The 23,634-nt window shown below is 34.0% G+C and overlaps 1 pseudogene; it reads left to right on the forward strand.

Moving 5' to 3' along the window:
- Nucleotides 1–23,211: 23,211 nt before the first annotated feature.
- Nucleotides 23,212–23,330, forward strand: LOC118605038 (annotated as a pseudogene).
- Nucleotides 23,331–23,634: the final 304 nt, after the last annotated feature.

Raw genomic sequence — 23,634 nt, forward strand, 5'->3', positions numbered from 1 at the left:
CCAGTCATTTTGTCTATAGAATACAAATTAAACTTTGACATATAATTTTCCCATGAGTTTGGCTTTGAGCTTAAAAGCATATGTCTATTTAGGCTTTATTAAAGGATCATTGTTTAATTTAGTACACAGAAAGTTTTAGAAGAAATAGACAACAACTGTTCAACTCAGGAAAGTCATTCTCCAAAAGAAGAAGAACCACAGAATTCTCATTGCATCATTATAATAGCAGTCATAGCTAATAGTTACGAGTACATGTAATGTGCCAGACACTATTCAAAGTTCTTTGCATTTATTAATTAGCACCTGTAAAACAAATGTGGGTTTTTTATTAGCCAAACTAGAAATTTGGATTTCAATTCCATTTTTCAAGAATTAAAAAAACTAAACTTTCTCCATGAAACAAATTGAATAGATAAGTAAGTATACATTCTTTTTTATTTTACTCTTCATGTAGAATCTAGGTTATTAACTTATGTCAGGTATGAGATTGTAGAGCTTTTTATTCTACATAAAATAAACAGTTACAAATGATTTTCAATTAGAAATGTAATATAACTTTAAATCTAAGAGAGTAGTGCAGAGAAAGAGAATTGCCCACAATTCAACTGGTTTTAAGCATGAGCTTTGGAGTAACCAAGTTGGATTCTGGCCCTACTTTTGTTATGTTTATGACCTTCAGCATATAATTAGCCAAATTAAGCCACAATTCTTGCTATGTGAAATGAACAACCTAGCACCTACTTTTAAGCATTTTTCTGAGATGTAATTCAGTTTTAAAGTATGAGCAGAGGCTGGAACATAGTAGATTCTCAATAAAGCTGCTGTTGTTATTATTGAAATATAGTCTGGCCCTTCGGATTTAATTTTTTTTCATAAATATATATTATTGGGTATGTATAATTTAGAACTCTAATGTTCTCTTCATTTTCTATATTTCTAAAGTTTTTATAACCACAGTTTTCAAAATTCTAATAAGTGAAGATTTTACATTATTTAAGTCCAAAGGTAATACAATTTACCTTAGTTTCTCTTTTGGGGTCTAGATTACTGGTTTGAAAATTATCCTCTGGATTCTTCAGACATGCCTTACAGGCAGTTGGAAAGAGGTAGCTGGACATCATTCAAACAGGTTTTTACTTGTGGAGTTCACTGTAATGGTTCTATTTCTTTCAGTCTTGGCTTTGGTGAGATGAGTTAATATTTTGAGCAAATTAAGCATTATTGGGTTAATTTGCAACAACATGGCCTAGTAGAAAGGGCACAGGCTCTAAATTCAGCCACACTTGGCTTGACACTACAGTTTGCCTGCTTCCTGAATGATGGACTTGGGGGAACCCAGTCCATACTTTCTCTAAGTATCAATTTCCTCCTCTGCAGAATGAAGTGACTGATATTCATGTTTTAGGGTTATTGTAAAGATCTAAGGAAGTAATTACAAAAAGTTCTTGGCATTTAGTAGTTTTTGACATTCCTTCTCTTTACACTAAAATTACAATTATTTACAAAGGCTTTTTGTTATACTTATACACAACTATATATGTATACATACATACATAAACACACACATGTTTATAAATATGAAGCAGGAACAATAGACAACATTACTTTTCAAAGCAATGGATACATGGCTTTTCATGGCTGAAAATATTAACAGATGTGACCTATGAAAGAATGACTTTACTAAATAAAATTTTCTGTGGATCTAACATCAAACAATATTGGTCCAGTCAAGCATGGCAGAACATCGTTAAATAATTAACCTTTCAAAGTTATATATTTATTCAAAAATTACATTTATTTGGAAATATAACACATCCAAAAGGTTTCAAGTAACCTGTCCTTCTTCATCAGCTGTGTATATAGGTCAATTATTAGACTTTAGCAATTCTATTTCAAAGAAGCTTCTTGGAACCCAGATGTAATGGTGAACTCTGAATAAGAGGTACATTTTCTTTGTAGTATCGATTTATAGTAAAATTGAATTCCTTCTAAGTTCCATTTGTACAGCAGGTGTTCATTGTTTTAAATAATACAATGCTGTGTTTATATGATCAATGAGTTTGAGATTCCAAATTGAAAGTAAGAAATTTAGTTCCTCAAAGAGGTTCATGCTCCATCAATGAGAGTGATTATTGGGAAACACAGTAGTTCTCAATGGGGCAGTTATCACGCCTTGAGACATTTAGCATATTTGTGAGGGCATTGCTGGTTGTCACAGTGATTGAAAGGGTGATGGTAGCATGCAGTGGGCAGAAAGCAGAAGACAGTTTTCACTGCATTGTGTGGCTCGATACTGTCTTACAAGGAATTGCCTGTATAACGCATGACTTCTGTTTATCTTGCTGGAAATTTCTGTAGATGAAAGCCTGTTTATCTGAACCTAGAGCCTAATTCGGGTTATGTATGAACAAAAAGTTGTTACTATTGTTGTTTTTTGTTTTATAGGGTTTTTAAACTTAATTTTAATTTATATCGAATGTTCTAGAAATACAACTGCCACATAAATTGAGAAAAATGTCATTTTGCTTCATTTGGAAAATTACCACGATTTGTTCACCATTTTCAAACATCACATCACTGACTACGATACTACTCTTCATCACTCAATCACCGATATAGGCCATCTGTATCATTCCACATTTAAAGCTGTCCTGAGAAATGGGAATAGTAATAAACCTTCCTCATATGATTGTGTGAGGAATAAATAAGCTTAAAAATGTGAAGTGGTTATTATAGTATTTGTCACAAATAAGCATTTAATAAATGGTAACTAGTATTATAAAATAATAACAATAATAGAAGATAGGTAAAAATTTACAAATAATTCAAAATAATCTCAAGAGCTGAGAATTTATCTAGTTCATTAACTTCCTATGAATGTTTCTCTTCCACAACAGAGAGAACATGATGGACACTTGTTATTTTTTTTTTTTTAACTCAGGCTAATAGGAGGGTGGTTTTACTTTACAACTAATGCATTTACTGTATGGTTTATATATCTCTTCCACTCTTACTGTTTACTGTAAGAATATAAATTGTTTTTTAATCCAGAATTTTTTCAAATTCCTGTTTCTTTGGAACAATTTTGAGTATCATATTTATTTGAGCATAATATTAAAAGAGCAACACATTTTCAAAGAATTATCATTTTTGTATTCCCTGGAAAAAACTATGTGCAGGGTTTTGCAATTGGTGTGGTCATAGTTTGATAAAAGACTAATAAAATTAATATTTGATAAAAGACTAATAAAATTAATAATACCTCCTGACCTCAATTATTTACAGTCTTCTTGCTAAAGAAATAATTTCTCTCCTGTATTATTGATTATTTTTTTTAATTTGTATATATATACCAAGCTACATAGTAATTATTATTCTGAAGAATCAAGAGAAGGAAGAAGTTACTATGGACAGTTATAGAAAGAGAGGCTTTGATTTGTGTCCTGAAAGACATCTAAGACTTAAATATGTTGAGAGAGTTTAGGAGAGCATTCTATTTGGCAAATGTGAGAAATAACCATCATGATATATATATTATATATCAATATATATAATATATATATCATGATATATATATTGATATATTATATATATTGATATATAATATATATATCATGATGGTTATTTCTCTTTTTGCTATAAAGGTTGCCTATTCTAGTGTTTATATATTGTGAAAGGAACAGTAGGTAGGGAAGGGAACTGGAGACAAAAGTGGTTACTACTTAGTTACCTTAGTGATTTGAGGCAAGCAACTTTTTAGAAAACACAAAAGCATTCATTCTTAATGTCTGCCAATACTTAATGGGTCCCCATGGTATCCTGAAACCTACTCATCAACCCTATGTCAGTTGCCATTACCAGAGTTTACTTATCCACGGTACTGTAGCTCAGGCTGATGTCATCTATTTTTTTTTCTGTGCACCTGCCAAATATTAATTTCTACATTAATCATTCTAAGTGTCTTCCCACAAGAAGCTCCTCATCTAATAGAGGAGGAAGATGTATAAAGTTTTAATGAAGTGGCATGACCAATATAAATATAGGAGGATATAAAAAAGAGAACCCTTCAAGCTGCTCAAGGAGGAGCTAGGAAGACCACATAGAAAGTGACCATTGATTTGAACCTTTACGTGGATAGTTTTCTAGACAGAACTTATATGAGGAGGACACATGGGAATTCAAAAAGACATATAATACAGAGGGAAAGTAACAGTATATTTGTATTGTTAGAATGTAAAGGGTACTTAAAGAAAGAACAAAACATAGTTTATTTAATTGGTCCAGCATAAACATTGTGATTTCTTTCAATGGCTTTATTGAGATATAATTAATATACAGTACACTGCACATATTTAGAGTGTATAATTTCTTAAGCTTGGACACTTGTACATTAGTAAAACCATTCTCACAATCAGACTAGTGAGCACATCCATCACTCTCAAAAGACTCATCAGATTCCTCTGTGAGCCCTTTCTCTCAGCCCTTTTTATCTCCCATCCCCAAGCAACCACTGAGCTGCTTTGTATTACTATAAGTTAGTTTAAAATTTTTTTTTGAGTTTTACATAAATGGTATACAGTAACTCTTATCTGGCCATATTCCATTCCATTTAATTATTTTGAAATCTATCATGTTATTGCACATACCAATTGTTCTTTCCTTTTTAGTACCAAGTGGTGTTCCATATAAAATACAACTTGTTTATTTGTTCATCTCATGGACATTTCCTTTTTTTCTCACTTCGAGTTATTACAAAAAAAGCTATGTAAAATTCTTTGCATGCCTATATATTTTCTTTTCTTTTAAGTAAATATTTAGAAGTAGAATGGCTAAGTCACATGGGAAGTATATACTTAAACTGTTACACTGACAGACTACACAGTGGTTGTACCATTTTACATTCTCATAGCAGTGGATGAGAGTTCCAGTTTTTCCACATCTTTGCTAAGAGTGAAGTCTATCTCTTTTACTTTTAGCTATTCTAACATGAATGTAGTGGTATTTTATTATGGCTCTAACTTGCATTTCTCTGATGATTAATGATGTTCATCATCTATTCATGTGCTTATTGGCTGTTCCTTTGTCATCTTTGGTGGAGAATCTGGATCTTTTGCCTATATTTTAAAATTAGATTGTCTTTTTCTTTTTGAGTTTTATATTTTCTTTTCATATTCTGGATACAAGTTCTATATTAGATCTATTACCTACAAATATTTTCTCCCAATCCTTGACTTGTCTTTATTAATAGTATCTTTCAAAGAGCAAATTTTTTAAATTTGAAAGGAGTCTATTTTTGACATTTTCCCCCTTGGTAATTATGTTTTAGGTGTCATCTATGAGAAATCATTAAATTAGGATCCTTGGAGTAGGACCCAGGCATCATCATGTTTAAAAAGCTGCCCATGTAATTTCTATGTGCAGCTAAGTTTGAGAACCAGTGCACTATATCAGTGTTTCTCAGATTTTAAATATGAATTGAAATCACTTAGAGATCTCCATAAAATGCAGATTCTGATGCAGTGGAGATGAAGTAGTACCTAAGATTCTGTTCTTCTAAGAACAACAACAACAACCACCACCACCACCACCACAACAACAAAATATAAAGCTGACTAGGCAGGCAGTCACAGTCAGAAAAAGGAGAATTTTTGAGTGTTATTTTAGGGAAGTTAGGAATTTTAGTTGGATTTTTTTGGCGATGGGGAGCCACTGAAGGGTGTCTGGTAAAGGAATAACATGTTGTGTTTGGATTTTTAGAAAAATCATCCTGGTAATAAGCGGTTGAGGGGAGGTGGGCAAAAGATAAGACTTGAATTATCATATATGGACTGTAATCTAGGACAAAGAGGAAGAGTAATGGAGTAGATGCCTGAAGAAAAAGGATAGCTGTGAAAAGCATTTAAGAAAATTATGTCAGTGGTTGAATATAAAGGTGAGGGAGAGAACGACACTTAGAATTGTTTTGGACACTAGATACTTTGAGGTATTATCGCACTTTTCAATATCAGAAGAGCAGGGCTAGGGTTGGGGCTGTGCTAGCCGGTACAGACATTTCATTTAGACTTGTTAAGGCTGAGAAGCCTTTGAGCTATTCAGGAATAGGTGTACAATATACCATTGGTTAAATAGATCTTGAGTTCAGAAGAAAACTATGCATTGGAAGCATGCATTTGGGAATTAGCAAGCACAAAGACAGTAGAAGCCCTGTGCGCAAATGGATTGCCCTTTGAAAATATAGAAAATGAAGATCAAAAAAAGACTAAAAGTGACCACTTTGGAGGTCACCAACATCACACTTCAGGGTTACAAGTGACACAAGCCTGAGTACAGTGGGTTCAGAAGTAAAAAAGAGTCTCTCCCTTCAGGGTCTTTATTGATCACCTTGCAGGTTAATTATCAGGTTACAAGTGCTGATTGCCTACTGTGTTGTCCTGAGCACCTGGGCTGTCTTTCCAGAAAGCCAGTTTGAAGAATGATTCCCTTTCCCCCATCCCTAAGGCCCCTGGAAGGTATACTATACAGAGGCTGAGACTGCTACATATCCCAAATCAAAGGTTAAAGACAGGCAAAAAGCATCAGACACTTTCCTCTGAGGCACTGTGCAAGAATGCACTTTCTGTAGCTTATTTTTTAAAACATATCTTTGTACTATTACTTTGGACTTGTGGTTCAGTGTCATAATAATATTCTTGTAAGAAAAGGGATGACCCAAAATTCAGAAGTGTCTTCCTTGATAGTTTTATTTCCACAGCTATATTTTTGTTATTTTCAAATAGCACGTTTTACTCTAGCATGGACTCATGTGCTAAAGTTGAAGGATCAAGGGCAAAGTCCTCATGCCACGCCAGACATAATTGGGAACATTTCCACTTTTGTTCCAATTGTCTGAGACAAACCTTAAAATTATTGTGTGGATTTAAATGTTCATTATCATGTGAGAAATACATCTCCAAGTTGGTAATTATACTAGCCACATTGTAGATTTCTGGATTCCTTCTCTCTTTATTTTCTCCTCCTAGTATATGTTACATTTGTAGTTTTTAGCATAATGGCTAGGAGTACATATGCCATTTTGTTTAGTCTTGGTAAGGTAAGGGCAAAGTTTCTGTGGGTTTCATCACTAAATTTCAGCCTGTCAAAGAATGTGTAAGTGAGCACCAAAGCCAATGTGAAAAGGGGACTGTGGATCTTTAAAGAAAACTGCAAGGGAAACCCTAACCTCTCCTAATTTACATATGGTGACATTTTGCAGAAATATTGAAACATTAGCAGTGACATAATGAAATTCTGCCTATCAGCCATGGAAGGAATAATGTTACTGTAAAGGTAACCTGTCCACTGTTTGTTATCAAGAAAATATTCTTGCCAAGAAACATATATTTAGTAAGGCATGATAAGGAGGGATTTTTTTTCCTCTTGTATTTTCTCTCCTGAGCTATCCATCTTCCCCTACAGATTTACTGTGCGATCACTCCCTTTACATGCTAATTATGTGCAGGTCTGGTGAATTTGTTAGTGGTGACACTTCTGGGACCCAGTGGGACTGCAACTCATTATGTGGCAATGTCCAGATATATCAGATATTATTAGCTGTCATTAATCTGCTGCAGAAACACAGAGTGCTAAGCCAGGGAAAGAGCAGAAAGGGTGTGCAAATGAAGTCTGGGAACAGCCAGAACCCCAAAAGGTCTGAAGAAAAATCAGCCAGAAGGGGACAACAACCAGCAATGAACGCCACTTTGCTCCTGATTTTTTACCCCAACGGCTAATTAGGTACACCTGGAGGTAGGAACAGGAAAGCATTACTTAGCCATTTGTTATGGTAATACCCCTTGTGGCCATTTCACTGGCACTAACCTTTACTGTAATTATGTACAATTATATACATATCAGTTATCTCATCTGAGCCTCAAAGAAATGCCAGAGGTAGGCATTTGACCATGAGACATATTTTAGATCCAACTTCATACAGTAATCCCTGGGCAATGGATTTTGCAATACAAAGCTGCTTATTGTTGTTATTATTTTTAGTTGGTAAATTCTTTTAATTCATTGAATTTCTTCCACATGGAGTGTCCAGTCTGTATCTCCTTCTGAACACCTTACATCTATGCAAGCCCAATTCTAATTGTTCTTTTAATGCTCACATAAAATTTATGTAATTACACTATCTTCTGAAGTGCCTTAAGACTTTTTTATATTATGATGATACATAACTGTAAAACTTACATTTTCTGTATTTATCTTATCTATCATCTATCTATCTATCTATCTATCTATCTATCTATCTATCTATCATCTATCTGTCATCTATCCATATATCCAATTTCCTTTAATAGATCATAAATCTTCAGAAGGAGAAAAAGTTGAGATCATTTTGGGGCAGCGAGTCTTAAATAAGATATTTTGGGTATAAGACGCACACAAAATATCATCAGACTATCAGCTAAGCAGCTTTTACATTGTTAAATATGGTGAAGTACCCCAGAGTGCTATAAATATGAATTAATTGAGACTATACTTTTTCTTCATTGATAATTAACTTCCTAGCTATAGTTGACATTATTAACATCTCACCCATTTCCCTTTAGTTAACCCCCAAAGACACTTGCAGACAGTCTTATTCAAAGCCAATGGCTTTCTACATTCTTCCAAAGCATTCTCTTGCTACGGGAGGAGCCAAAAGTTTTAGAAACTTAATGTCCCCAGGAGTGGCCCTCAACAAATGAGAGATGGGAGTTGGTGGATAAACATACCAACTCCCTTGTGATTCCACGGGGTGAATGTGAGATATGTTCAACTTAATCTCTCAAAGGGTCTCTTGTGGGAAGGACTAAGCTTAGTTCCCAATAGTAGTAACCCCTTTATTCTCATATCATTACTTTCCTGACTTTTGTTGTATCACCATGTCTCCTGTACACCTCCAATAAACTGAAGAACAAAATCTTGTCTTAACATCTGCTGCTGAGGGACTACAAACAAATAGTATTCTAGAAAGCAGAGCCTCATGATGAAAATTTTGGACTTGGGTCACCCATTGACAAGATGCCAATAAGTGACTTAACCTGGTGATAAGTAGGGTGGTGATAACTCACAGGTCACAAGAATTAACTCTCATCTATGCTGAAATAAGATGGGGTAGAGGTGAAGGAAATATATCAGTACTTGGACAGTATGGTAACAATCATTAAAGGAATGTGGAATCGTTTGAGTTGTTAATTGCAATAAAAATCTTAAAAGATAATCATAGGCTTATCCAACTATCACCTCAGAATATACTGTAAAAATTGGAAGATCTCATGGCAAGATTTAAAGATGCCTTCACCCTGCACCTGAAGAACGGACTACAATGAAACATGGCCCGAGATTTGAGCATTATGATGTTAGAGTTAGCAAGAATATGGTGTAGAGAAAGAAAGATGGCTGTAGTCAGGCTCCCTCCTGATGTCCTTAGCAGCTAATTTTTAAGCACAAGTGACTCAGCACCTCTCTCCTTATGTAACCACATGCTGGGTACACATGCGCGGGCTTCCATTATCTGGCAGTGTGTTCTATAGTTTAACCTGTGTATAAAAGACACCGCTAACCTGAGAGGTTGGCTGTGCCCTTGCTGGAATAAAAAGCCATGTCGCAGTTGCTTATGGCTCCCTACATTTTCTCCCGACTGCCCAAGACTCGTACCCCTTACCTCTGAACCGTGAATCTACAGCAAGACAGATACTCAATTTGTAGTACCAGGAAGTTTTTCATACTAAAGTTAAATTTAACAGGGAAAGAAAGGGCCTTGAAACCCAAGATAAAGGCATTTAGATAATGCACTTGAGAGTCTTATATCCCTAAATCACCTGAATCATAGAAAATTCCTGCAAAGAGCTCACAAAAAGAAGATGCTTTACAAATATATTTCTCTTTTTCATACTACTTCTAGGCCAATAACTAGAATCAGTGTTCAACTTGAGTTAAATAGGAAAGTATATTCCTATATGGGAAGAAATGGAGTATTCACCAAATTATTTGTAGGGCTTGGGTAATACATACCAGCAGCAACTTAGAAGGTCCAGCACATGGCGTTGGACAGAGGAGTGATTATTATTATTAGACCATTTTTTTGTGTGTGTGAAATAAGATTTAACATGCCGCTATAGACATTTTAATGAGCTTGCCTTAATTCATTGCCAGTATGGCTGCTAAGAGGCTTGGAGATGACATTGTCTTATAGAAATGGGGTTAAGAATCTGAAAGTACCTGGTAGTTGTAGCAAGGGAATAGAAAACTTGGAGGGGTGAGAATGGTAGTTTGGATACACTATATAAGGTCATCAAACTCGCCAGGCAGCTAGGTTCACAGGAAGGGCCCCCTGGCCACTTCATTAAGTGATAAAGGATAAATCATTGTGGTAAGCAAAACGTTATTATGTCCAGTGAGGTCCTTGTCTGGAGGACAAGGTATCTACTTTGGAACTTAGATCCTTAAGTGCAAGAGGAATGAGAAGATTATGAGACATTTTTCTCTAGAAAAACATTATTTGACCTTTTTAAGCTATTATATAAATTTAATTTTACATTTGCCTTTTATGAAATATCACATTATAAGCAACTGTGTATTACAGTATCATTTTAAGATAATTATAATATTTTAATAACACTTAAATTTATTTTATCAACCTAAGTATTCTATTTTTAATATTTAATACTAAAAATGATGTTATGAATACTTTTGTCATATGGTGTTAGAGTAAATTCCAAAATATAGCATTCTTTGTTAAAATTTACATTTTAAAGGATCCTAGAATATATTGTAAATTATTTCCAGAAAGTTTGAACAAATTTATATTACACATAAATACACAACATATGAGTAAATTTCTCAGCAGCACTACAATAAATAAGTATTTTTATTGAATATTTTTTCTTTTGTTCTCTTTCTTATTCATCAGAGATTTTGGAGGCAGAAAATTGCAATTAATTTTTCTGTCCAAATATACATAGCTGGTAATGACAAGACCTAAAGATTAGTTTTCCTGTCTGGATCTTTTCTTGCATTATGCTACTTCAGTTTGAAGTTTTATTTGCCGTGTCTTCCAAAATAACATATTATTAAAGTTGAAAGTAATATGAGAAGTACATTTGAATAAAGATTTTAAGCAAAAGTGTTTTGTGGGTGGTTATAATTTGGACACTTATTGTTAAAAAATATGTACCACAGTTCTTTAAAAATGGTTGAGAGGACAGTCTCTCTTGTAGGGAGTATGATCACTCAGTTTTATAAACTTTCACTTGACTTCTGGTTTATCAATTTGAATAATTCTTTTCATATAAAAGTTATAGTCTTCTTCTCCCACACTTTCTTCTCTTCTTCCTATTCCTCACAGGCTCTTCCTGTCCCTCTCCTTTCAATAATCCCTTACCTCTTGCTTTGTCTATGCCACTCTAACTCTTTCTATATCAGATCTGTATGCTAACTCTGCAGACTTATCATTGTAATGAGACAGAGTACACATTGTGAGGAACCAGTTACCAAATTGCTTTTTCTACCTGTAATCTCAGTACTGCTCTAATTCTTGAGCCAGTCCTAATATTTTCAGGTCAGATATCACTCACTTCTCTCGAGTTAAGATATGCTTCTAGACATGGGATATGGAGTCAAGTCATTATAGATTTTTGTTTACAGTAGTGTCCTTTAATCTGCAGAGGTTATGTTCCGGGACCCCCAGTAGATGCCTGTAACCACAGATAATAGCCAACTCTATATGTACTATGCTTTTTCCTATACACAAAAGTTTAATCAACAAATTAGGCACAGTAAGAGATTAACAATAACATAAATAAAACAATTATAATAATATGCTATAACAAAAGTCACGTGAATGTGGTCACTCTCAGAATATCTTATTGTACTATATACTTACCCTCCTCATGATGATAAGATCTAATAAAATGTCTATAAGATGAGATGAAGAGAGGTGAATGAGACATTATTAAGTAAAATAATGGTTACTTGAACTCAAGTAAGGCTATATCATGACAGTCATTACAATAACGAAGATAGCTACTGGGCAGATAGCATATTCACCATGGAGACACTAGACAAAGGGATGATTTATGTCCCAGAGGGACAGAGCAGACGGGAGAAAGATTTCATCATGCTACTCAAACAGCATGTAATTTCAAACTTATTAATTGTTTATTTCTGGAACTTTCCATTTAATAGTTTTGGATTATGGTTGACTGAGGGTAACTAAAACTGCAGAAAGCATGAACACAGATAAGGGGGGATTACTGTATTTATTTCCCTAATCTCTTCTTTAAGGTACTACCTAGAGCCTGGGTTTTTTTGTTTTTGTTTTTGTTTTTTTAGCTTCTAAATAAGAAATTTCCCTATATCTTAATGTCAATTCATCATTTAAACCAAAGAAATAATGATATAGTCTAATTTTCCTTATTTTTTAAATTTTCTTTTTATTTCTCTCTTTATTTGTACTACCTATATGTTTCCCTGACAGAACTTTCAATATTTGATTTTTTTTTTTTAGGGCAGCACCCAACTTTTATCATTTCTTTCCTTTGAACTCTTCTCTAAAGTAAAGGCCTGGATTATACTGTTGATAGATCTTTTCAAACAATGACCAAAGCCATACTAACGCTTCTGTAGGCATCTATCTAGTTGGGTTGTTTCCATCTGTTATCTAAAAATTCTGGAAATAGAACCATATTAGTCTAGATTCAGGATGGAAAATAGATATTACTCAATGTTCTGCTTTTTTATGTAAAATGGTGATATACTGTGCAGCAGTACATGGCATCCCTCTGAGTTGTGCTGGACCTGTTTCCAGGTCTGGTGTTGGGAGTGACCACCCATCAGGAGACGAGAACTCTTGGTTGTAATTTTAATAGGAATCGGAATCTATAGTATGTTTTATGTCCAGGTCGAGCTTAATCTGTATGTCTTGTTTTGTTCAAACCACCCCACTGGGACTGTTTCTCCCACAGATAAATATTTCTGTAGTTAGTTCTAGATCTTTAATTTCCTCTAGTGCTACTGGTTCAGTACACCATTTTACATGTATATTGATAATATTGGGTGAAATTTTCTCTCTTATCTCACTACAACACACTCTAAAGTTATGGCATTCAAAGTTAATTTTTTTTTTTATAGCAAACAGTGAGAAATGCATTTACCCTGCAATTCAGTTCATAGTTTTATATATTTCAAAGGTTTCATGAAACGATATTAACCCTTGCTATATACTATATCTTCTGACTTTTTTCCTATCCTATTTTAAATTTCTTTGAAACTTGATTTCTTAATGCAGGAATAAGTCATACCCCGCAGTTTGAAAAATTGTTCAAAAGACTAATTTTGTTATGCGTGTTGGGTGCAGTATAAGAGGGACAAAACAAACTAGTCAAGCAAAAAGAGGCTTACATAAATAGAGAGGATGAAAAATTAGGAAACAGGAAAGCAGCTCTAAAACTACTCAGTTTAAGACCAGACAGGTACAATGCAAGAATTGGAAGCCATGGCAATACTGAGGCTGGCTTTTGCAAATGTCCCACACTCTTGTTCCAGGCTCTTTTGTGGTGTCAGAATCAACATCAAGAAGATAGTCTCTGTCTCATCTTTACCTTTTAGACCTTCCGAAAGCATATATAATTAGGGAGATGTAACTCCTATCTAGAACACTAGATGCAAAAGAGTCTAGGAAAGGCATATTTTAGCTTTCCAGATCTGTAGTACAAGGAGGAACATAGAAATGAAATAGGAATGGGTTCTGAGCAACAATAAACTTACCCAGCCTACAGACAAAAGAGATAGCCTCCTCTCTTTTTCACTTCTCTCTCCTCCCCGTTCTGAGTGCTCTGTGGATAAAACCGCTCTCCTCTAAACTACACTCTGCTGGAAGGACTTCCTGCCACTTTCCCTGAATCCCAATTCACTCCTCTTTGCTGCCCATTTACTGTTTTCTCATGGCTCATAATGCTTTGTACTCCAGACAAGTTAAATATTATATCAGATATTTAAGAGGGATGAACTTTGTATCAAGAATTCAGAGTTCCTAGCCAGTAAGAAAGTATTTTTCCCCTAAGATAGCACTTGCTTATTCTCTTTTTATTAAACAAACAATCAAGAAAAAGTGCAAGCTTGAAATGTTTCTCTTTCGTACCATGATTCTCAATTCTATTCCAAATGTCTGATATACAGTTTAGGGATCACAAAAAGACACTATAAAGTGACTTCATTATATATGGATTGATTTAGACAGCCATATTATTATTTTCTCAGTATATGCATGAATTCATAGGTGTTGTCCAGATGCCTTTTTAAATATTTTTGCAATGTCCTTCATATTGGTCATTTGCATATCCAAATACAAGAGTTTCTGTTCTCTGCCTCAAAAAATTCCTCAATGAACTTGCTTGCCTAGATAAGCTTGAGAGAATTATCACAAAAGACAAAAGACAAATGTGTGAAGTCAGAGTATGTTTTAAAATCTTTTTAAAGTGTTATTTTTATTATAGTTTATACGAATATCCCTTTACATAAAAATGACACTTTGTATATTTGAGTGTGTCTTATTTAAGCAACTTATGTGCAGTTTGATTGAGAACAATAACAGAATTTTATGTAAATATGATGGCAAGGAATGAACAAGAAAAACAAAATAACTACTTAAATATGCAGGGCGATGTTTCCTATATACTGGTAATATGGATTAAATGTTAAATGTTATGAATTATATCCACACACATACTGTAGTAAAGAAGGACCAGCTTAACCAAATATCCAAAAGGCTATGAAATAGCAGGTGTTTCTTTGACTAAAAAGCTGGAGTAGTTTTAAATGTAGATCACTAGCTAATATACCTATAGAGACCAGGAAAGTGACATAAATGAGTGAAGTTGATGAGGTGAAAAATGAAATATTAGCTGCCACTCAGTCTCGATATTGAGGATTAGTAAAGAATGACAGGAGCTATAGTGTACCGGGCAGCTCAAATTTGGTCTAAAGAGATTAACTGCTACTCAGGAAGGCCAGCCCGCTGTTGCCAGAGCTTCCGATTTTTCAAGAAGAACCAAAATTGTGGATTTCTGTGTGAAATGTTCTAACTTTAAATGTTGCAATTAATGCATTTATAAACAACACTGTAGGTTAACATACTTCTACTAAGGCTGGATCTATTTTGGGAATGCCAGGTTTGACTACTTTCTTATGTTATCTTGGTATATAGAAAACTGGGTGAGAAGGCACCACCCAGCACAAACAACTGAAGAGCACTGTCTAGGTTCCATTTGCGTTCCTTGACAATCTCCTTCAAAAATCTCTTTAATTCCGTTTCCTCCAGAAAGCCTAGTCTTAGCAACCTGCTCACTCTATACTAGGTGAGATGTTCTTTTGCGCTCCCAGTGTAATCTTGATGTCCATTATTAAAAACCTTTTATTTATTTATTTATTTATTTATTTATTTATTTATTTATCTATCCATCTATCTATCTGTTTGTTTGTTTGTTTGTTTATGTGAGGCAACCCTTGGTTGACCTCATGTATTGCAAGGACCTTGTCAGTTTGCAATTCCTTATCTTTTATTTTTTACACCTATGGCACCTGGTCTTCCTAGGTAGTCTCCCACCCAAGTACTAACCAGGCCCAACCCTGTTTAGATTGGGCTTGTTCAGGGTGGCATGGCCACAGACACTATTAAAATCCTTTTAAAGTTACTATTATTTGCTTAACTGCCCGTCTTCCTGGCCTGACTAAATATTCAGTTTGCAGGATCTTTGTTTATCCTGCCCATCACTTAGCCTCAGTTATTAGAATGAAGATAGCATATAGTAGATGCTTGATAAACATTTGATGCATAAATAAGTAAACAATACATTAATGATAAAATAAGTAAATTAATAGTTACATTGTTCTATTGCCAAAGTATATATGGGCCTACATAATACAAACAGAGGATACTATGATTACTTATACAAGGAAAAGAACATTAGCATTAAAAAACTAACTCAAAATAACAAAGAAAAAGATAACTAGAGACCAATATCTCTCATGAATACCGATGCAAATATTCTAAATAAGACACTAGCGAACCAAATACAGCAGCACATTAAAAAGATTATACTCCACGATCAAGTGGGCTTCATCCCAGAGGCACAGGGATGGTTCGACATATGCAAATTGATTAATGTTATACACCACATAAACGAATTAAAATATAAGAATTATATGATCATATCAATAGATGCAGAAAAAGTCTGACAAAATACAGCAGCCATTTGTGATCAAAACACTTAACAAAATCTGTATAGAAAAAAAGTACCTTAAAATAATAAAGGCCATATGTGACAAACCCTCAGCCAATATTATACTTAATGTTGAAAAACTAAAAGCCTTCTCTCTAAGATCAGGAACAAGGCAAAGCTGTCCACTATCTCCACTGTTATTCAATATAAATTGGAGGTCCTATCAAGTGCGATCAGGAAAAAGAAAGATATAAAAGGCAACCAAACAGGAAATGAAGAAGTCAGAATGTCACTATCTGCGGTTGACATGATTCTCTATACAGAAAACCCTAAAGACTCCACAAGAACACTACTAGAAACACTAAGCAAATACAGTTAAGTTTCTGGACACAACTCAACGTTCAAAAATTCATAGTGTTCCTATACTCTAATAAAGAAGTGTCAAAAAAAGAAGTGGAAAAAGTAATTCCTTTTGCAATTGCAACAACAGAAAAAATATCTAGAAGTAAATTTAATGAAATATGTGAAGGACCTTTATAATGAAAACTATAAGACCTTATTAAAAGAAATCTAAGCAGATACAAAGAAATGGAAAGATATTCTGTGTTCTTGGAATGGAAGACTCAACATAGGTAAAATAATCTTATTACCTAAAGCATTATACAATTCAACACATCTCCTTCAAAATCCCATTGAAATTTTTTAAAGAAATAGAACAAAAAAACATCAGATTTGTATAGAAGCACAAAAGACCATGAATTGCCAAATCTATCCTGAGAAAAAAAGAACAAGCCTGGAAGCATCACTCTACCCAACTTCAAATTATACTACAAAGTGACAGTAATCAAAATGACATGGTATTGGCAGCAAAACAGACACATGGACCAGAAGAACAGAATTGAGAGTTTGGAAGTAAACCCATATTTGTATGGCAAATAATTTTTGACAGAAAAGCCAAAAACATACATGGAGAAAGGAAAGCCTCTTCAATAATGGTGCCAAGAAAACTGGAAAGCCACCTGCAAAAGAATGAAAGTAGACTGTTGTCTATCACCACACACCAAAATTAACTCAAAATAGACTATGGACCTAAATATAAGACCTCAAACAATAAAATGCACAGAAGAAAACATAGAAATTAAACTCATAGACCTTGGACTTAAAGAGGGTTTTATAGATTTGACCTCAAGGGGAGTAAAAGCAAAATAAATGAATGGGACTACATCAAACTAACATGCTTCTGCACAGCAAAAGGAACCATAACAAGGTAAAGAGACAACCATTTGCATGAGAAAATATATTTGCAAGCAACGCCTCCGATAAGGGCCTGATATCCGAAGTATACAAAGAACTCGTATAACTCAATAGCAACAACACCAAAAAACAAATAATCAAATAAAAAAAAAAGGCAGAGGACCTGAACAGATATTTCTTCATAGAGGACATACAAATGGCCAACAAACACATGAAAAGATGCTCATCATCAGTAGCTATTACAGAAATACAAATTAAAACAACAATGAAATACCGCCTCACACCTGTTAGAATACCTGTTATCAACAGGACAAGTAATATCAAATGTTGGAGAGGATGCAGAGAAAAAGGAACCCTTATATACTGCTGGTGTGACAAATTGGTACAGCTATTATGGAAAACAGAATGGAGGTTCCTCAGAACACTAAGAATTGATCTACCATATGATCCAACAACCCCTATGATCCAATGGGAGATTTACCCCGAAGACTTGAAAACTTTTATCCGAAAAGATATTTGCACACCGATGTTCATAGCAGCAGTATTCACGGTGGTCAGGACATGGAAACAACTGAAGTGTCCTATGATATAGGTGATTGGCTAAAGAAGCTACGGTACATATATACAATGGAATATTATTCAGCCTTAAGAAGAGATGACATACTGCCACTTGTGACAACCTGGATGGACTTCGAGATAATCATGCTAAGTGAAATAACCCAGTCAGAAAAAGTTGAAAACACATGATATCACTTATATGTGGTTTATAAACCTAAAAGCAGCAAACAAACATGACAAACAAAAAGAGACTCATGGACATGGACTATAGACTAGTGATAACCGGAGGTTAAAGGAGAGGGGAAAGGAGGGAGGTAGATGAGGTAAAAGGGGTCAAATATGTGGTGATATTAAAAAATTTTAAAAACAAACAAAAAACACTTAAGATTCAGGTTTGAATGATAAAAAATTGATGTATGTATTTAGATATATAAGCAAGTTATAAAGTGATTTGAAGAATGTTCACATTCATTTAGCTTTGAATTCAATGTCTGTGGGACCACAAGTTTAATTATTTTACTTGGCATCATCAATTAGCTTATTTCTTAATTTGAATAATGATTCCTGATGAACTGAGTGACCAATTGACTTCATTGGCCAAATTAGTATCAAAAGTGTTTCAGAAATCGTCTTTTCTCTTCCTTGTTAGTATTGGTAAAGCTGCCTTAGTCCATAGCCATATGCAGCAAGTAAAATAAATTAGTACTCAGGCATCTCTGAGGTTCATGTCATGGGGCTCATTTATGTAGCAAATTATTACAGTAAGTATGTGAAAATATTCATGCACAGCATTTTATTGTCACCATTGGACAATTCAGCTGACCTAATTTTCCGGTCCTGTACTTATATTACAATGTTTCTAATTGGCCCAGTTGAATCAAAGATAACATTTGTTTTGGAGAAAACAATTTTGAAATCATTGTGACAGCTTCTTTTAAGTTTCAAAATCAAAATAATTGAAATAAAATTTAAGTTTAGTCACTTCTCTTATGGGTTAGGATCTAAAGCACTAAATCAAATCAAAGCAAGGTATTTCAGTTTTTCTCCAGTTTTACGTCTTAAATGAAAGAAAAAAAAGTGGTAACAGGTTACCAACATTATTGCATATTGCAAGAAACACATACAATTAAATTGGGTAGTTATGGACCCACATCATACTAATATTATTTAATAATAAATAACCTTAACATAGAGAAGACGAAGTACAAATGCATTTAATGCTTAAGGAGTGATTAATTAAACCTACCTGGGAAACTAGTTTCAACACAGTTATCACTGTCTTGTAATTTAGGCATGTAGACCCCAACCTGAATTGTTAGGTAGAAAATAAACTATTTATATGTTGCTCCAAATATTTATTAGCTGCTGTTATGGGTAGCAGTGTTGATTACAATAATTACTTAGGACTTCAGTTTCCATTCCCTCAATGCTTCCCCCAAAATTTGTTCCTAACTTCATTTAAGATGAACATTTTATCTTTTTAAACAATTAATGCAGATTGTTTCACAATTGATGTAAGTGAGAAGATGGTATATTATGGTCACATTTGGTAACCATGAATGACCTAGCTTTAAATTCTTTGTCCAAGGCCACTATCTAGAGTAAATGCATGTTTATGTCTGGCACACACAAAACCAGTATTATTGAAAAGAAAATCAGAAAGAACTGTCTTTTAACTCATAAGCTTAGCTAATACTACAACTTTGTTCCTGAATTGAAGTTGCCAGTATGCAGAACAATTATCGCAGGCCATGAATATCCTAAATTAAATAGATAATTGATGTATTTAGCATTCAATGGATTCCATTATTCAGTGCCTTAAGCTGCCAACTGGGACAGGGGGCAGTTGATCTGATAATTTTGGTTATCATCATTCAGCTGTGTGAATGTTAAAGGTTGAAGCAAGTAGAACAGTTTGCCCCATTTATAGTTTAAGATTTTTTTTTTTTAATTCCATAAGTTTCACTTCTAAGAATCCTTCCACAGGAACTTTGTTCAGCTTATAAAAAGTAGTTAGAAACATACTAAAAATCAGGATTAAAATAGTTACATAATTTTTTTTATTAATGATCTTTTATTCAGTTAAGCACACCATTGTTGAGTATTGCATTCTTTTGTTTAAATAATACGGCTTATACAGATCTTATAAGTGGTGGCACTATGAGAGGAACTGAAGAAGCTCAAAATGAATCTGCTTTCTGAGAGTTTCGAGTCATGTCAAATTGACTAAAATGAGGACAGCTATATCATTCATTGTCTAAACTTCAATTTTGGGTGAAATAATACTTACTACAGGAGTATAATCTGTGGCTTTTGCAAGCAAAGAGGGACAGTCCTGTGAAATCTGAAACTTTCTTTTAAATAATTTAGTTTGTATCTTTTCCACTTTGTCATCTTATTGATGATGCATGCTGCATTTCTGATGTGATAGCTTTATACTTATTATAGCATTCAAAATTGTTTCTCAAGTTATGTTGATGATTCTGCCCTATTTCATTTGGCCCCTGTGATAAAAAGCAAACATTAATAAGTGGCTGGTGGGGATTTGGGTTATAGACTGTGACAGTGTGAATGCCAGCATCTCATTCAGCAATCACACTCTAAATTTCATTCTCAGATACATTAGACTCTAACCAACTGAGCTTACTGTTCATTCTAATATCACTTCATGACTTTACATGTGATACTTTATGATTCAGCTTCTCTAAACAAAGCTTCTTATAGTAACCACAAACTTAAAAGGGAGACGTGGAGAGAAGTTGATCATGTACTATTTAAGAGCCAAACAGTCTGTAAGATTTGTTTTTCTTTTCTGGAAATTTTGTTACCACAGCACCGATCTTTATGCAGACTTCCACTGGGTCCTGAACAACAAATGTCAATGAGTCATTATGAGTAATACTAGGTGGTGTTTATGCTTTGGCCTCTTTGCTGTATCCTGTAGGCTGGCAGAAATAGGGCCAACTGAATAATTGCTCTAATGCACTTTCTTTTCATAATATCTGTACTGAATCTTTGTTGCTTGGCACTTCAGTTTGCATTCCAGCATCCTTTCATGCCAAGCCTGGTGATTACTTTAGGTCCCTGAGCTACAGGCATAATTATCTCCCAAGAAGTCACTGGGGACTTTTGAGATGAGAAAGGAAGGTGGAGAGAAGAATACTAGATGAAAAATTAAGGTTTTGTTTTGGTGACATAAATGGGGGTGGGGTGGGGAGACAACGAGATGGAGAATAATCATTTACCAAGTGTTTAGGAGGTCAGGGGTCTGAAACTTAAATCTTACTGTTGACCTAAGATATGACCAAACATTAAGAAATTAAATAGCTACATACACCTTTAGTCATGGCACAGAGAAGCTTTGCCAAATACACAGAGATACAATGTTATCTAAATTTAGATACTACTTTGTTTTAGTTCAATCAAAATTTTATTTTTGTCAATTAGTTAATTCATGATTTTTTATATTTTGGAGGGAGATTTTATTTCCAGAACTCCCCAAAAATCGTGCTCCCTAAAAACAGTGAATAGTTGTACTATTCTTACCACGTCCCTAATTTGTGCTGCTTAGCTGTGTAACTACACCATTGACTAAATGGAAAGATATAGCATTTTTGGCTGTGAAGAACAAAATAGAGTTAATTTAGTAACAAATAAACATCAAAATGGACCAGAGATTAAAAATATGTATATATATATATATCAGATGAAAGTAAATAAATACATGATGAAATATTAGGCTAGTATGATTTTATGATTATTGCAGAAAAGCAAACAAAAATCATTTGATTATTTACATTTCTGGCTTGCTTTAGAAGTGTGTCATCTATTACCAGTTCTGTTTATAGAAAACATTGCTTTTGTAAAAACTGGTTTGTAATGAAATATAAAGTCTAAGGAAAAGATTTTACTGTAAAATAAACTTGTAGACTCATTATCCTTGGCAGTATTCTTTACTATAACTTCATGTTTTGCAGAGACAAAATTTGGTGGATCTTTTTCAAAATTTTAATTTTTTTTTTTTTAACAAACCACTTAATGTATTTATCTTCCAAGGCATTGGAGAAAAAAATCTGGGACCAATCAGTTTGTATTTTACTACAGGGTAATTTATTTCTATGCTGTGTTACTTATTTTTTTCCCAGTAAAACCTCTAAAAATAGAATTTTCTCTCAAACATTGACATATGTGGTCAGAATAATATAGTAAAGTGTGCACTCCTCATTCTGAAACAAATTACTAAATCCAAAATACAAACTGCGTACAGCCAGCAAATAGGACCGTATGACTCTGAAGTGCCTAGGTCTGTTTTTGCATTAAAATATACATTGCATTCATAAAGCTGCATTTCCAAAATGTAATTAGCTTTTTTATGAACTGGTAAATATAGTAGATAGAACACTCAGGGAATTTCCATATAGCCACATTTATTCCCATGAGTCTCTGGGAATCATAAATGGTTGTCTTCTTCTGAAATGGATTAGGACAAATTACATTAGGACATGATTGTGAATCTGATTAAGGTGGAACACATTTCAGTTTCCTTTACTCCTTTGAGATGACCTTGTTCTCGTATAACACTAGAAGACAAAAAAAGCCTTTGACAACATGTTTCAAATGCATGTTTTCATAATGCACATAAAAAGAGAATTGTTATGCTTATTCAAAAATTGGTCTATACCTTTAATTTCTGTATTTAGTCAAGACAAAGCTTAAGCACAATCTTCTCTGGTATAGAGGAGGTCTCAGATATTGATGTGAGGTGCCAATAAAAGCTTATCAAAAAGTAATTTCCATGCATCACTTCTTCTAAGACAGGAGAGACTTGGTTGGTTGAAATGTTTTTTCTGTTGACTAGAAATCTTTAGGAAAGAAAGAAAAATAATTTTATAAATGGTGGTAATACACTGTGGCAATTAAAACTCTTCACGATATTTTGTGAAATAAAGGGTCAATCTTAAATATAAGGCAATGCATTTAACCTCTATTACAAAATAAAGACAGGTGACAAATGTTTGATATTGATGAAAACTTGGAAGATAAAAGTTGATAAGAAGATTTTTGAGATGGTGATGAGAGATTAATAAGAGTAAAAATAGTAATAAATAAATATGAAACCACAGTAACAATCTATTTTCTTAGAAATTAAGAATAACTCTATGGCCATGCCACCCTGAATGTGCCGGATCTTGTGTGATCTCAGAAGCTAAGCAGGGTCGAGCCTGGTTAGTACTTAGATGGGAGATCACCTAGGAATGCCAGGTGCTGTAGGCGGCAAACAAACAAACAAACAAACAAATAAATAATATTTTAAAAAATGAAATTAAGAATAACTGAAACTGAAGTAAACTATTTTTAAATTATTGATAACAAATGTTTCACATGTGTGTGTTTGCTCTTTCATTCTTGGTCTCATTTTGGAATGCTAGATCAGTGATTTTCCCATTTTGCTGCATACTAAAATTACTTAGGGAGCTTTAAAGCCCCTATACCTAGGGCGCCCTCCATCTAATCAGAATCTCTAAGAATGGGACCCAGTATCCATCAGCGTTTCAAATATATATGTATAGTTGATTCC

Source organism: Rousettus aegyptiacus, unplaced genomic scaffold (assembly GCF_014176215.1).
Source record: "Rousettus aegyptiacus isolate mRouAeg1 unplaced genomic scaffold, mRouAeg1.p scaffold_m13_p_1, whole genome shotgun sequence".
Lineage (NCBI taxonomy): Eukaryota > Metazoa > Chordata > Mammalia > Chiroptera > Pteropodidae > Rousettus > Rousettus aegyptiacus.